The sequence below is a fragment of the Haliaeetus albicilla genome, chromosome 5 (genome assembly GCF_947461875.1).
Source record: "Haliaeetus albicilla chromosome 5, bHalAlb1.1, whole genome shotgun sequence".
NCBI classification, from domain to species: Eukaryota; Metazoa; Chordata; class Aves; order Accipitriformes; family Accipitridae; genus Haliaeetus; species Haliaeetus albicilla.
Window position 1 is genome coordinate 30604390 of NC_091487.1, and position 13495 is coordinate 30617884.

A 13495-nucleotide genomic window follows, 5' to 3' on the forward strand; every position below is an offset into this window, starting at 1 on the left:
GAAATACAGTCTAGATGAAACAATTCGAAGGTGGGTGCAGAACTGGCTGGGAAAAAAACTACACACTCAAAACCAGCAGAATGTCACTGTCAAAGTGAAGGCTACAGAGACTGGGTAGGGAGATCTGCAGCGATCTGCGGGTCTCTGCCTGCGTCTGCTCCTGCTGAATATCTTCACGGGCAGCCTGAACGTGGAAATGTGAAGTGCATTTATTGCACCCGCAGGTGACAGAATTCTAACAGGGCACAAGCCATTTGGGTGACAGGAGAATTAAACAGACCCAAACCACAACCAGCCCACCTTGCTAACACGGCCTACCCACCACTCTAAAAATGCCAATGTCTTCAAGGTCCTCCTGTCCTTGGGCTTAGCAGACCCTCTGAGCAAAGCAGGGGGAACAACAGAGCAATTTTTTAGACTGGATTTACACGTTTGAGGTTACTCTGGGTTCAAGGAAAACTGTAAACCACTGCGGGAGCATTGCAGGGGGGTAGACGTTGGGCAGCTGGGCGTTGGGAAGATAGACATGAACCAGGTGAGAGTCTGAGCTCAGGGGGAGAGGAGCTAGACCAGGAGGCGAAGAGGGGCAGGACGTACAGCACCATGGCGGGAGGCCAGGCACGGGCGCAGGCAGCAAACCGCTGTATTTGTAGTTTAATCACCACTTCAAATCCTGTCACCTAGGAGCACGTGCGTGCGCGCGGGTATAACAAGAGACCGATAGGCCGCAAGACGGACATACCTCAAGCTCTGGCCGGTTGCCCGCGTGCAGACAGAGATCACGGCTGAACACCACGTCCCTGCAGGTCCGACCGCACGCGGCCATGCCCGTCGCGGCCGGCGGTTCCTTCCAGGCCATCCCTGAGCACCGGCCCGACATCAGCCTGCAGGGCCCCGGGGACACCTGCGCAGACCCTCCTGGGTTGAGTCCATCACTGACGCTGCGGTCTGCGCCCAGCGTGCCTGCTCTTGCCTGTATTTCAGCCAAGAAAATCCCCGGCTGGCTCCTAGGCATGCTCCTCGGGGCCGTGGCAATCCCTTTCTTCTCCCTGCAGGGGTCCAGGGATCTCTGGTGAGAGAGATCCTGATAAAAAACCATAACATTTGAAACTTCTTCATGATGGGAGTTTGAGAAGTTTGTTTACGCTGTGTCCAGGAATGATTTCATACCGCATTATGATGAGAGTCATAGAAGTCCTGCTGGTGGATACACATACAAACTCTGGGATTTGGGGCATTGCTTCATCGTGGTTACGTCCAAACTCCTGCTTGCAAATAGTGCATAAATATAGCAAGGACAACCCCCCACATTACTAATTTTAATATTTTCCTAGTCTTTTTAATATTTTAAACGATCCACTGAAAATGTTGCTGTTGCCTGATTGACCAAACAGTCTTTACAGGCACCAGTCAGGAAGACTGATGGGGTGGAGAGCTAAAGCTCTGCAAAAAGCTACTGACAAGGTACATACTGACATCCTAATAACTGGCATTAGCTTCTGAAATCACATACTAGGCACAGTAAAAATTATCAGTGCAGAAATTATTATTGTAGCTAAGAGGCAATCCCTGAAAAACGCTATTCATTTTAATGGCAAATTACTGGGTAAGTCTCAAAGCTGAAGGAGGAACAGTTGTAGCTCACACCATTCCTATGTAAAGTGACACAGATTTATAGCCCATAGGATGTGAAAATTTTGTGTCATACTCAGACCAAGTACTGCTATGTACATTTTAGGTTTGCTCAACTCTTGGCCAAGGAAAAATGATTTGTAGTTCTATTCTGCCAGGGAAAATCACTGTGAAGGCAACAGGAGTGGGTAAAATGAAGGAAAAAGAAAAAAAAAAAGAACAACCCAGAAAAATCAACCCAACTGTATTTATAGTGGTCATTTTTCCTGTCCTATCCCAGCTGAGAGGCATGATGGAGCCCTTCATTAGAAACTGAATAGCAAAGAATACACTGCAGAACAAACACAGTTAATTTGCTCTTATATATGCAAAAAGATAGAACCAATATTTTAAAAATATTTTTATTCATCTACGAAAAGATATAACCTACCCTCTGTTTATCAAGCAAGCTAGCTTTGCTCACCAATATTTCAGCTCAATTTTTAAAGAGAAACAACACACAGAAAGAATTTACCTCCACTAAAACTTGGACAGGGATGCTTATCTTTAAAGTACACATAATTTTATTACAATTATTGAACCGGTGCATTACCTGCAGCATTTACTACCCAGAACTCATTGCTTCCCACAAATGAACAGTAAACATCAGTAACATGGGCACGTACCTTTTGCACTAGATTCGGTGCCATGAAGCAAATGAATGAAGCTAATCAAGTCACCTATCTCATGACTGTTTTTACAGTTCACATCCAGCTGAGTTTACAGCGTAGCAGCAAGCAAGGGGTATAACAAAAGCATTTCACAAAGCCAATTTGAAAATGTAATTGGTTTAAGTCATTGTCAAAGCCAACAGGGGCACAAGTTTATAGGACAACTGGTAACAGGGCACAAATACTACTTGTATGAAAACTACTGTGCATTTAACTACATGGAAATTAGCGTGTAGTGGCAGGCTAACAACACAGTGAGTACCATATCATTACAAGATTATAGCCTTCTGAACCACAAGGCAAGAATACAGGTTATATGCTAATTAGTTTTGGATCTACTAAAGGTAATTACATGGTAATCTCCACGTAGTTACATGGTGTTTAATAGGAAAACCTATTAACTAATCATATAATTAAAGAGTAATTGCATGATACTCCTGCCCTGTGACATCCATGGCAGCCAGATAAATTAAAACTGATGGAATTTCACGGCATAGCCTGTTCCTGTTATCAGACTTTAGGGCAACACCATGCCTCTGAAGACATTGAAGTAGAGAGGAAAATGTACCAAAAGTCAGGGCGCTTACCGCTCTCTAAATACACAGAAAACAGCACTTTATACCCAGAACCACTGTTCGTTTCCACAAAATTACTAGGAAGGGAATCTCACAATGTTCTTTGGTTTTGTCCTTACTTGATTTTCCTCTTTTCTTTTTTCCCCAACTTTTCTCTATAATTTTCAGTTTCTGTAGCCTCTCAATCACAGCCATCCTGTCTTTTCTGTCAACATGTTTAAGGCAGCACTGAGTCACCTGTTGCTCTTTCACCTTCATTTGCTCAGAATTTTTCTTCCCCTTTTCTTCCTCTTACAAAGTTTTCAGTTATTTTGCTACGGTTTTGTTGTGAAAACTTCCATCTTTTCCTTCTTTACTTTTCTTTTCCCCTCTTCTGCTTGCTTTTCCTAGGGACTCTCTTTGTCTCCTTTCTGCAGAGGACACTGCCATGCAAATAATAAAGTTAGTGAAGCTCTCCCCTCAGACTTTCCAAACCAGGACTGCAGCCAGCGAGGCTCCTCCATTTTCCTTCCATTAGCCAGGCATCCTTTCTGCCTGTCCTCAGCAGAAGTTGCTCGCTGCTGCCACACTCTTTTCTCCAGGCTGATACTCAGACAACCTCTCTAATGATTCCTACCAGGTCACACCACTGACCACAGCAAAAGTTGCACAGCACAGCCAACTGGAAAGAGGGGGACGAGCAATGCAGATCAGCACACAGTGCTGCTCAAATTTCAAAATGTCTCTCGCATGAACTGCCGATGTTGCAAAAATTGTTTCATTCCAGAGTGGACTAAAAAGTTGGAATTTCCCACAAAACAGCACTAAAAATCAGTGAATCAAAACATTTCATTCTAGTTTTCATCTTTTTTTTTGTTCTGCACTTCATTTCGTACCAACTGATAATAGTATAATCTACAGCAAAAAGCAAATGCAAAAAAAAAAAAAATCAGAATCAATGTCCCCTGCACAACTCAGTTTCAATGAAAAAGCATTTTTCGAAACAAAAAGGTCTATCCAAAAGTTTCCAACCATATGTAATACTAAGCCTGTTTCTGGGGCTTCCCTAGCCTGTTGGGGATGCAGAAATCTCCATTCAAAAATGTGAAAGCAAGTGAAACGTCAGACTAATAAACCGCTAAGAGCACAATGTGCAATCATCCATGATACCATGGACTGTGAAATGACTATGCACTCTGCTTAGTTTTAAAATACCAAGTACCATTCACTGCCCTACTGAAGCCCAAGCCTCAAAATGTTGCTGAGCTCCCCAGGAAGGAAAGAAATGCCCGCTCCCCCCCCCTTTTTTTTTTCTTTTTTGACAGACTTCATTCTGCCTGACCAGAGCACAGCACCAACAGTGGGTGCTGCTCCACCCTCAGCAAGTGAGGAACAAAATAAAGATGGATACAAATACTGAAGACAAGGAAAGATCCTGCAACCTTCACCGCGATAGAGCCCCACAAAACAGTAAGGGAAGTTATGGGTCAGTGCAATGCTATAGTAACATCTATATACATATATTGAGCTAATAATACTGTCCACAAAAATAGAATAGACAAAAGAGAGAAGTGATGATCAATGGTATGATTCAATACAACCAATGCCCTGTTCTCACCTTTCACTTTATTATTTCATATTTGTTCACTCTTTGCTTTTTATAAAGATCTAGACCTGGATTTACCCAGAAATAACCAAGGAGCCTGGGGAGTCTGCTGTCACCCTTGAACTGCCCACTGCAGCCTGAAGAGTGAGCTGTGCCGAGAGGGAAGAGAGCCCAGGTAAGTGCCTAGAAAATACAATAATTTGGTCTTTCTAGTATGCTGAGCTTCTCGGACACCTTGGTGGGAGATACAGCTGCTTCTGTCCTCCCACCTGAGGGGCTTCAAAGGAACGTGACTGGATCGAGTCCATTGTGCCGGTGAACCAGCGATGCTAGGCAGTACCACTCCTTTCAGTAAAGTTGGCCCACAACTTTTAACTGTGTAGCTCCTAGAAGGGATAATGCAATGCCTGTAAAGTTTAAAGGTAGACTAACATATTTTGTTAGACCAACTGGTAAAGTTGGAAAGGCTGGACAAGTTTTGAGTTTTTTCAGTTCTACAGCAGTACTGCAACACCACTGTGTTGAGTTTATACTGAAGCTTCTGTTTCCAACCCAAAGGCAAACTTTTGGGGTTGAGGGCTTGATCATTTTGCAGCTCTCCCAGCTGATCTCCTAAAATATACTCTCTCCACCTGCAAACTTCACACTGCTTGTCAAGTTGGTTGTTGGTCGTTGGTCTATCACAACTGCAACAAAGTGCTACCTCAAGCAGAGGCAGCCTCACAGTGCACTGCTGTCACTTACAGCTCAAGATAGCCGTGTGTGCAGGTTGGCACCTGAACAGGCTGAATGAAACTCCTTGGTTACACCCCACCGAGAATTATGGGTCAGAGGGGTAGGGCGCTGTATTTTGTGTTAGGGTACCATACTCACAGCATCTCACTGTTAGCATGCCAAAGAATACCATCTGCCCTACCTAAAGAATTAGGGTTTCTCTTCATTCCTTTTTCATTTCACTTTAATTCAGTCCTACAGCTTCTACTATAATCTCTGACATACAGATTCAGAGACCATTATGAAGCTAAAGGGAAGCGGGGGGAAAAGGGGGCAACTAAACGCTTTCATGGCCATTTCTACCTCGGCATTGGAAGGGAAGAGAGGCAGTGGGCAAGCCATGTAAAGCACTCCCAAGTCTCGGGGCAGGTTTTACTTCCTGGACCTCTGAGCACCCAGTGGTGGTTCAGAGAGAAGAAAACAAAACCTGTATTTGCCAGGAGAGTTCCCTGAAAGGGCATGTGACAATGAAAAATTGTGTCCAATTGTGAGGCGTTTTGGCACTGAAACAAGTCTGCTGGGCCAGCATATTCACACTACACAGCAGTTCCCACATGTTCAGCATTAAATGGGCAGCTTGCTAACTCATAGTCCCCCAAGAGCAGGGGATCGTATCAGCATATGGACGTGGCATCTAGGTTAGTCAGTGCTGAGTCAAATGTCTGGACAATTAAGTAAACTAAGCAGCAAACACAAGTAGCTCACAGTATTACTTCAATTTAGAGATAACAAAGACTTAATAAACAGCAGTGATTACTAGAGTAAAAGAGGCTATGAAGTTCTCTTTTTTTTTGCACTATAAAATCTGTATAAAAGTCTGCATACTGTGCTGGTCTTGACACTTTTCAGAAATGCAATTCCATTTTATTAGCATACAGAAATAAGCTTCCAAACTGGATTATGGTTCATTAAAGGACACTGGAGTGAAGATGTGATTCCCTCCATCACTGCTTCTCTTTCCACCACCATTGGGAGCATCACGACCCAGTCTCACAACACCCAGTTGAGCCCCAAAGTGGTTAACAGCAGTGCCTTCTTTCTCCTCGCTCCGTGCAGCTCTGGGTCACTGCTTTTAGCAGTCTGAAAACACCGCAGGCCTATTATCCCAGATGCAACCTGTGAGGGAGCTGAGGAGGGGAGCAGCACCGCTCCTCACAGGCATGGAGCAAGTGGTGCTTTGAGCTCCCAAAACAACTTTTACTCACTGATCTGATCAGTATTTCAAATAGCCATTATCTCACAATTTATTAAATAGTTACAAAATCTCCAGAAACCCTGGGGATACCGTGACTGAGGAGTACCCAGGGATTGGTGACACGTAACAAGTATGGTCAAAACTAGGTGCACCAAAGCCTAATGGAAATGCAAACCGGCTAGACGTTTTAAAAACTGATGCTTTTCTAGTCTGTGTGAACAGTCAGTCACCCCGGGCTCTCAGGGTGGAAGGGACATGTGACATACGTATGAACAGTGCGGGAAGCTGGTGGTGAGCTCTAAGAACTGTCACTAGCCACAAGCAGCAATTTTCAGCCATACCTCTAAATTTATATAGAAAACACACTGACTCACTTGGCAACTGCCATCAAGACATTTTACTTGGCCAGAAACACCAACCTTTACATGTTTAGTAGACACCAGTTATTAATGCTCATGCTGTGAATATGCTTCCTTGTGTGGCCTTCTTTTCATCTCTCTCTCTATCCTGGATGGGAATATCTCGCCTCTTTGCCCTTCACCGCACACAAAGGCTGTTGTTACTGAGGAGCTCTTTGTGCTGGCACTCTTTAATCAGACCAAGGAAAAAGAAAGCGAGAGGAAGTACAAATAGGAAAGCATTATGTATGAAGAAAAACCCTGAACAAAAACTCAAAAAAGTAAATTCATATGGATCAGTCACCCCTTCACCTCTCCAGTTGCTTGTGCATATTTGAGACAATGCCTGAATCTTGAGGGCAGTAGGAGCACTGTCAAGATGAAGGATTCTAAGAGAAGGTAAAAAGCTCAGAATTTAGTAATATATAATCAAATTTAATTTTTTTAAATTTAAAATATTTACAAGCTCAGCAGAAGCAGGGCCCAGGACTGGGGAAACAAAGGTAGAGAGCCTGTTTGTAGAAATTTTCAATTAGAACAAAAAAAGTTTAATTACATGGACAAAAAAGGTAGATGCAGAGGTCGTATGTAAGTCACATAAAGTCACTCCTAGGTCTCAGGGTAGGTTTTCCTTCCTGGGTCTCTGAACACCTGATGTCAGTGTAGCAAGAAGCAAAACTTGGACTAAGAGATGCTATAGGCACATGAAGATTGCAGTACTGGTAACTGGAGGAACAAAAGGGATAAGAAGGTAGGAAGGAGGGGAGGACAGGCGCTGGAGAGTGGGAAGGAAGAGAAATGGAAATTAAGATGTGAAGATTCGGTTTTATTCAGTCACCACTTACTGACGAAACACTATTTTTCCAGAAGGTTCCCAACCAGCTGACCTGGGGTCTTATGCCTCAGGGATGCAGCTTATTTCAGTCTCAATGTCATAGGTAGTGATCCGCTTGGTACAAAAGAGCAGAAATCAGAGCAATTAGGTTATTGCATAGAGCCCTCACTAGCCATTTCATTCGAGGGTCGGTAGGAAGTTAGACGCAGCGCTGGGAACAACCACCCATCCAGCATCCTGCTCCTGCCTGGTCCCCCTGCAGCACCCATGCCGGCTTGGGCCTCCTGCAAAAGTAAATACACAGCTTGCGGTAAGGGGTGGTATTCCAGGAAGGCAATTTTCTGTGTTTGTCTGATGTCAGAGAGGAGGAGGACATTTGCATGCAGCAAAGTCCCTCATTTTTTCACTCTGGTCCATCTAATTCTGGAGACAGGTGAGCTCCTTCCAAGAGTCGTTCTGTCTGAGATCTTCATTCACTTAGTATTTATAGTTTGTCACATTGCAGCCACTGTCTGCTGCCACAGGATTTCCTCTTCCACAGATTAGCCCTATTTACAACCTTACTCATCCAATGGCCAGAGCAGCTGCACTAAAATAGGGCTACAGAAAGCTATTCCCTTCTGTCAGTATCTAAGCAATAATTTAACAGCAATGGGGTTTTGCCCTGTATCTCCGCAACCTGCAATTTTACCAACTTTCACAATTTCATTAAAATACTCCTAATTTTTTTCCCCTTATATTGCAGCTCTGGGAGTTCATTATGTTGACTCCCATTAACACAAAATAGTAAGGTTCTAGTCTCCACAGTTGCAGAAACCTGTGAATACAGTGTCAAATAGAGTCTCAAAAACCGCAGGCAAGTCAAAAGGTTTTTTGGTTGGTTGATTGGCTGGCTGGTGTTTTAGTTCTCCCTAAGCAGATCATGAGTTTTATGCAGCCTGATGGTTTGCAAATTCAGTTTTGGCAGTACTGAACTTGAGATCACTCCGAGTCAATTTTAGCTCTTGACTTTCTGTTCTCACCTACATTTTTGTCTGCCTAGAACTGGAGGTCACATCAAGGAATATAAACCGCATGTTTTAAAGTATTAACTTTTTTGAGACCTTCTACTGACTTCATTTTAGCCACTCTGACCTCTTTCTCCCCTGGATGTAAAGCCAGAAAAGGCCAGCGATGACTGAATTCTCTCTTCACAGCATCAGCTGGTGCCAGCTGAAGTCTGCGAGGGCTGTTTGAAAGCTGCCACCGGAAAGGAACCTTTTGGTGTCTGAAGTCATCTGGTTTCAAGTTAGATAAAACAGTGTTTTGCACTTCCCTGCCATTTCTCATTTCTTGCTTAGCTTTAATTGTCCCAACTTGTGCAAATACACCAAGCACTCACACAATTGGCTCCTTCATCAATCACTCAGATCCCTATTTTGATAATGCCCCCTCTGCAATGCTGTTTAAAGCAGTAAGTCAGAGAAGAGACTTCAGGATTTGAAATTTTCCATTAATTCACATTGTGCAGAAAAATCAATACTCAGCAAATGTCCAGATGCCCTGACAGGCCATAGACAGACTGTGCCAGCTTGATAATTATAATTTCTTTAGTAGGTATGCCATGCCTATAAGGAGGTATATCATGCATAAAAGCATACTGGAAACAGAGAGGTTACACCTAGTGCATCAAAGCCCCAAGCCACAAGGAAGTAACCTTGAAACACAAATCCAAGTGGCAAAAATGTAAGCTCTAACCAACCACATTTCAGTATGGAAAAAGAAAAAAAATCAGTAACAGCCATCAGAAAAAATCTGGATGACTGGACTGTTGCAGGCTAAGGCCATCATTCTAATGCAAAATCATAAAGCAAAACTAAGTACTGGTTTTGCTTCTTGAAATTATTCACAGTCAACGGTGACCTTCCAGGGTTGTGTTCCCTGTTCAGCATTTCACCATCTCACTGTATTGAAAAGATGTTTTCCTTGACCTTTGCAGTTTCCCTTTTGTCCACTACCTGGTATCTTGATAGAAAATATAGATATCTACAGCAGTTACGAAGAGAAAAAAAAAAAAGAAAAAAAAAAAATCAAACTCCAGACTATTTTCTCACTTCTCTAAAAAGAAAAAAAAAATAAATCTCAAACATAAATTCTTAATGCTTTTTACAAAAAATAATAATTTATTAAACAGCATGTGCTTATTAATAAATTACAAGGCAACCAGATGTACAAGTCACTTTCAATGTGTTGTTGAAGGTGTTTATGCTAATGAGCATAAGCAGAAGCATTTTTAGATGTTTGTTTGCATGGGGAAAATACTAGAATAAGGCTGTGCCAACCAATTTTGAAATAGAAGGGATGGATAGTTACCTACTGTTCTTAAAGAATATCTGGCAGTATTTGTTCATATATGCTCAAGATGACCTTTCCTCTTTAGAAGTGTTTTCCACTCACCATTTTCCAAACCAATTGTTTGGCAGCCCCCTATTCTAAAAAATGCATTTCCATCCTTACATGAGTCACATCTAGACAGCTGAATCAATATAAATAATACCATTTTAATAGAAAAAGTATTTTAATTGTTCTGTGAAAGCAATATTAAATCACACTTTTTTTTTTCTTTTACTACCTCTGGCATAACAGAAAGAGTTATGGTGGTGAGGAGAAAGAAAAGTGCTCCCATCTAAAGGAATAGGAAAATTGAATTCTTCAAAAAAGTTGAGGTAGGGCCTTCATTTGGTTATTGTAGCGTAAGAGCTGAAGAAGGTATCTCTCCTATTACAGCTCTTTCGGAAGTACATTTTGTTCCCCAAAACAAACTCAGGGTTACCACAGAGGAGCGTGAGGGACAGCAGGAACTTCCACGGCACGCAGGTGCAGGCAGTGACACCCGCAATGCCTAAGTGCAGGCGTTTAGCATGGATGTTTACAGTCAGGCCTATATGCAAAGTAAATATGAAAGCATACAGGTTTTAGGTGGAGTATTATTAGGCACAATACATAAATAAATGTACCAAGTATCATGTCCTTACATAAAAGTAGCTACACAAATGCCTTACTGTTGTACGAATGCTGAAATTATAGGCACAGAGGAATCTGGACTGAAAAAGCTTCCAACTAGTTTTGGTAGCATGGTTTGCATCCCTTCCTAGAGACGGGTTTACATCCCTTCACAGGCATTCAGTTAGTTCAGACCTGTTTGTTCCCTGGAGCTGAGATTCTTTTGTATGCCAAATTTGAGTACGTGGGTACTTTCTGTAGAAATATTATACCTTCTAGGTATGCAGGCATCAAGTATTCAAGATGCAAATGAAAATGATATCTGTGTGCAAACTGTATTTAAGGTAGTTGTATCAGAGACTGAGATAATTCCATTCTTTCTGTGTATTTTTCTAACATTACAAAATTGGGCTAAAGCCCAATTTTCCTCCTGGTGACAGCTACTTAATCCAAGCTGTGATCTATGCCATCTCCTTGTATTTTATTTCAGTAATATAACAGAGCGGATTTCTCATATGACACATCTACCAAGTTTCCTTGCCTCTGCTGCTAACATTTGTGACAAATCTATTTGTTTTGTAGATCTCGGGGGAAGACTCCAGGGGCATCTGATCAAACCATCGCAAAACTAGACAAAGAAACCCAGAGGCTGCAAGGCAAAACTCTTCTTCAGTACATACTGTGGTACTTTACCAAGCCACACCAACTGTGCTTTGAAATGGGGGTGGAGAATCGCTCCCTTTTCTTTTCTGAAACCTCAATATTAGCATAAGCTGGGTCAAAATAATGTTGTTATAAATGTAAATTGCAGCATATCCTAAAATATAAATTGTATGCTTTTAGAAGAGAACATTACAAAAACATAGTCACAATCAATTAGTTGGATTTAGAAGCAATTATATGTGGTATATATCCTATCATTATATATTTAGCAAAAGATCTGAAGCAACTGCATACCTATTTATTTCTGTCAAAGCCTTTCAAATTCATGCACATAATAGGAACTGCAGAAATAATTTTAACAATGACCCCATATACAACATACTAAAATCTGGAATAAAAATCCTTAGAAAATAAGCTGCAATTCATTCCAATTTAAAAACCAAAGCCTTAATATTACTTATTCTGTTTTGAAAAGGTAAAGAAAAACATATACATATTTTAGAATAATAAATAAATGTCTTTAAAAAAAGCTTCTTTTAAGATATTGTATGGTAAGCATTAAATATGAAATTATCAAGGAAGATAAGGTTCTTGGTAACTGTCATGAAGATAAAGCCAAGAAAAAAGGGTGTTTTCTGGTGAAGAACTAAATTAATGGAACCTACCTCAAATGACTGTACCGCTTGGCTTGGCCTTTGCGTGCAGAGCTTCGTCCCTTGTTGAAAACTGTCACCGCCTTCCCCTTCCACCGCTGTGGTACCCGAGCAGATCGCACCCGACACTCGCATCTCTCAGCAACCCCCAGGAACAGGCCGGCAGCGCTGGGCAGGGTGTAAAAGGGATCTGCAACGCCTGGACTTGATTTACAACCTACAGAGAATTAAAGTGTGAATTAAGGGGGCTGGTTTTCCCCTTTCCAGAGAGAATTAGTGCTTCGAGCCCCCGTAACGCGAGGACGGGGGTTGGTCCAGGGCGCATATTACAAACACCAACACGGGCACAACGTCTTGCGGTCCGCATGAGCGCCGCTCTCGCAGGGCCTTCGGAACCACGCTGGCCAGACTGCGACGAGCCAGCGTGCTGCTGGGGGCCCGCGCTCGCTTTGCATGAAGCCGGGCGAGTCAATAGCACCGCGCAAGCGAAACGACGGCGTCGGTACCACAGCACATAGCGCCGTTGGGCTGAAACCTGGACCGGTTTGCAGAATGGGCGTCCCCCACAAAGAGATGCTAGTCTGCAGATGAATGCTAACTGCCAGAAATGCACTTAAACTGCATCTAACCCTCTGAAAGCAGTGTGATTTTCTGCTGTTGTCGGATCACTTGACATTGCTTACACCAAAACAACAGCTGAAGAAAACATAATGACAAACACTGGTAATGAGCAGTTAATACAAGCTCCAGGATGAATTAGCTTTGACAGTATTTCTGCTCTTGTGGAATCGCTGCTTCACAAGAGTATCTTCCAACGTAGCTCATTAAAAGAGCATGAATGCTCAAAACTCCCTTAGGGGAAGTAAGGCTTGAAGTGAGCCAGGCAGAGGTTTCCTGGGAGAGGCGATGAATCAGTGCAACTTCTGCAATGCGTGCCACCCCCACACATAAGGAGAGCTGTGCGCCTCAGAGTGGAGGTCAGTCGATGATTTTTGGACCACCTGGCAAATTAAAGTCTCAGATGTCTTGTGGGACAAAATCCTGGAGGTCAACATTCTGCAAGTTCAAGGGTTGAATCAAACTGTTTGTGTACAGTAACGCAAATATATTGATCTTAATCAAAATGCAATAATCCTCTTGAAGAGTGAGGCTTTCATTGCTAGGAAACTTCACTGCTGCCAGTCTTGTCAAGCTGTTAACTGGCCTCCTACAGAGAGACAGTGATCCAGTTCTCCACAACACATCACAGGAGTGAAATGAATTCTTTTTTACAACTAGGGATTAGAAGTCATAATATTTCTAATTTGCAGAGATCACTACTCTTAGAGCTTGGCTTTGAGATGCAGGCAACTTCTTACCTTCTGTATGCTGAAATGCAAACAACAAACCATCCCCTTTGCATTTTATGCTGACCACTTCTTCTCTATGCATGTCAGGCTCTATTATTTTATATCTTAGTGGCACTAAGCTACAGAGCAGAGGTTATAGAAAAT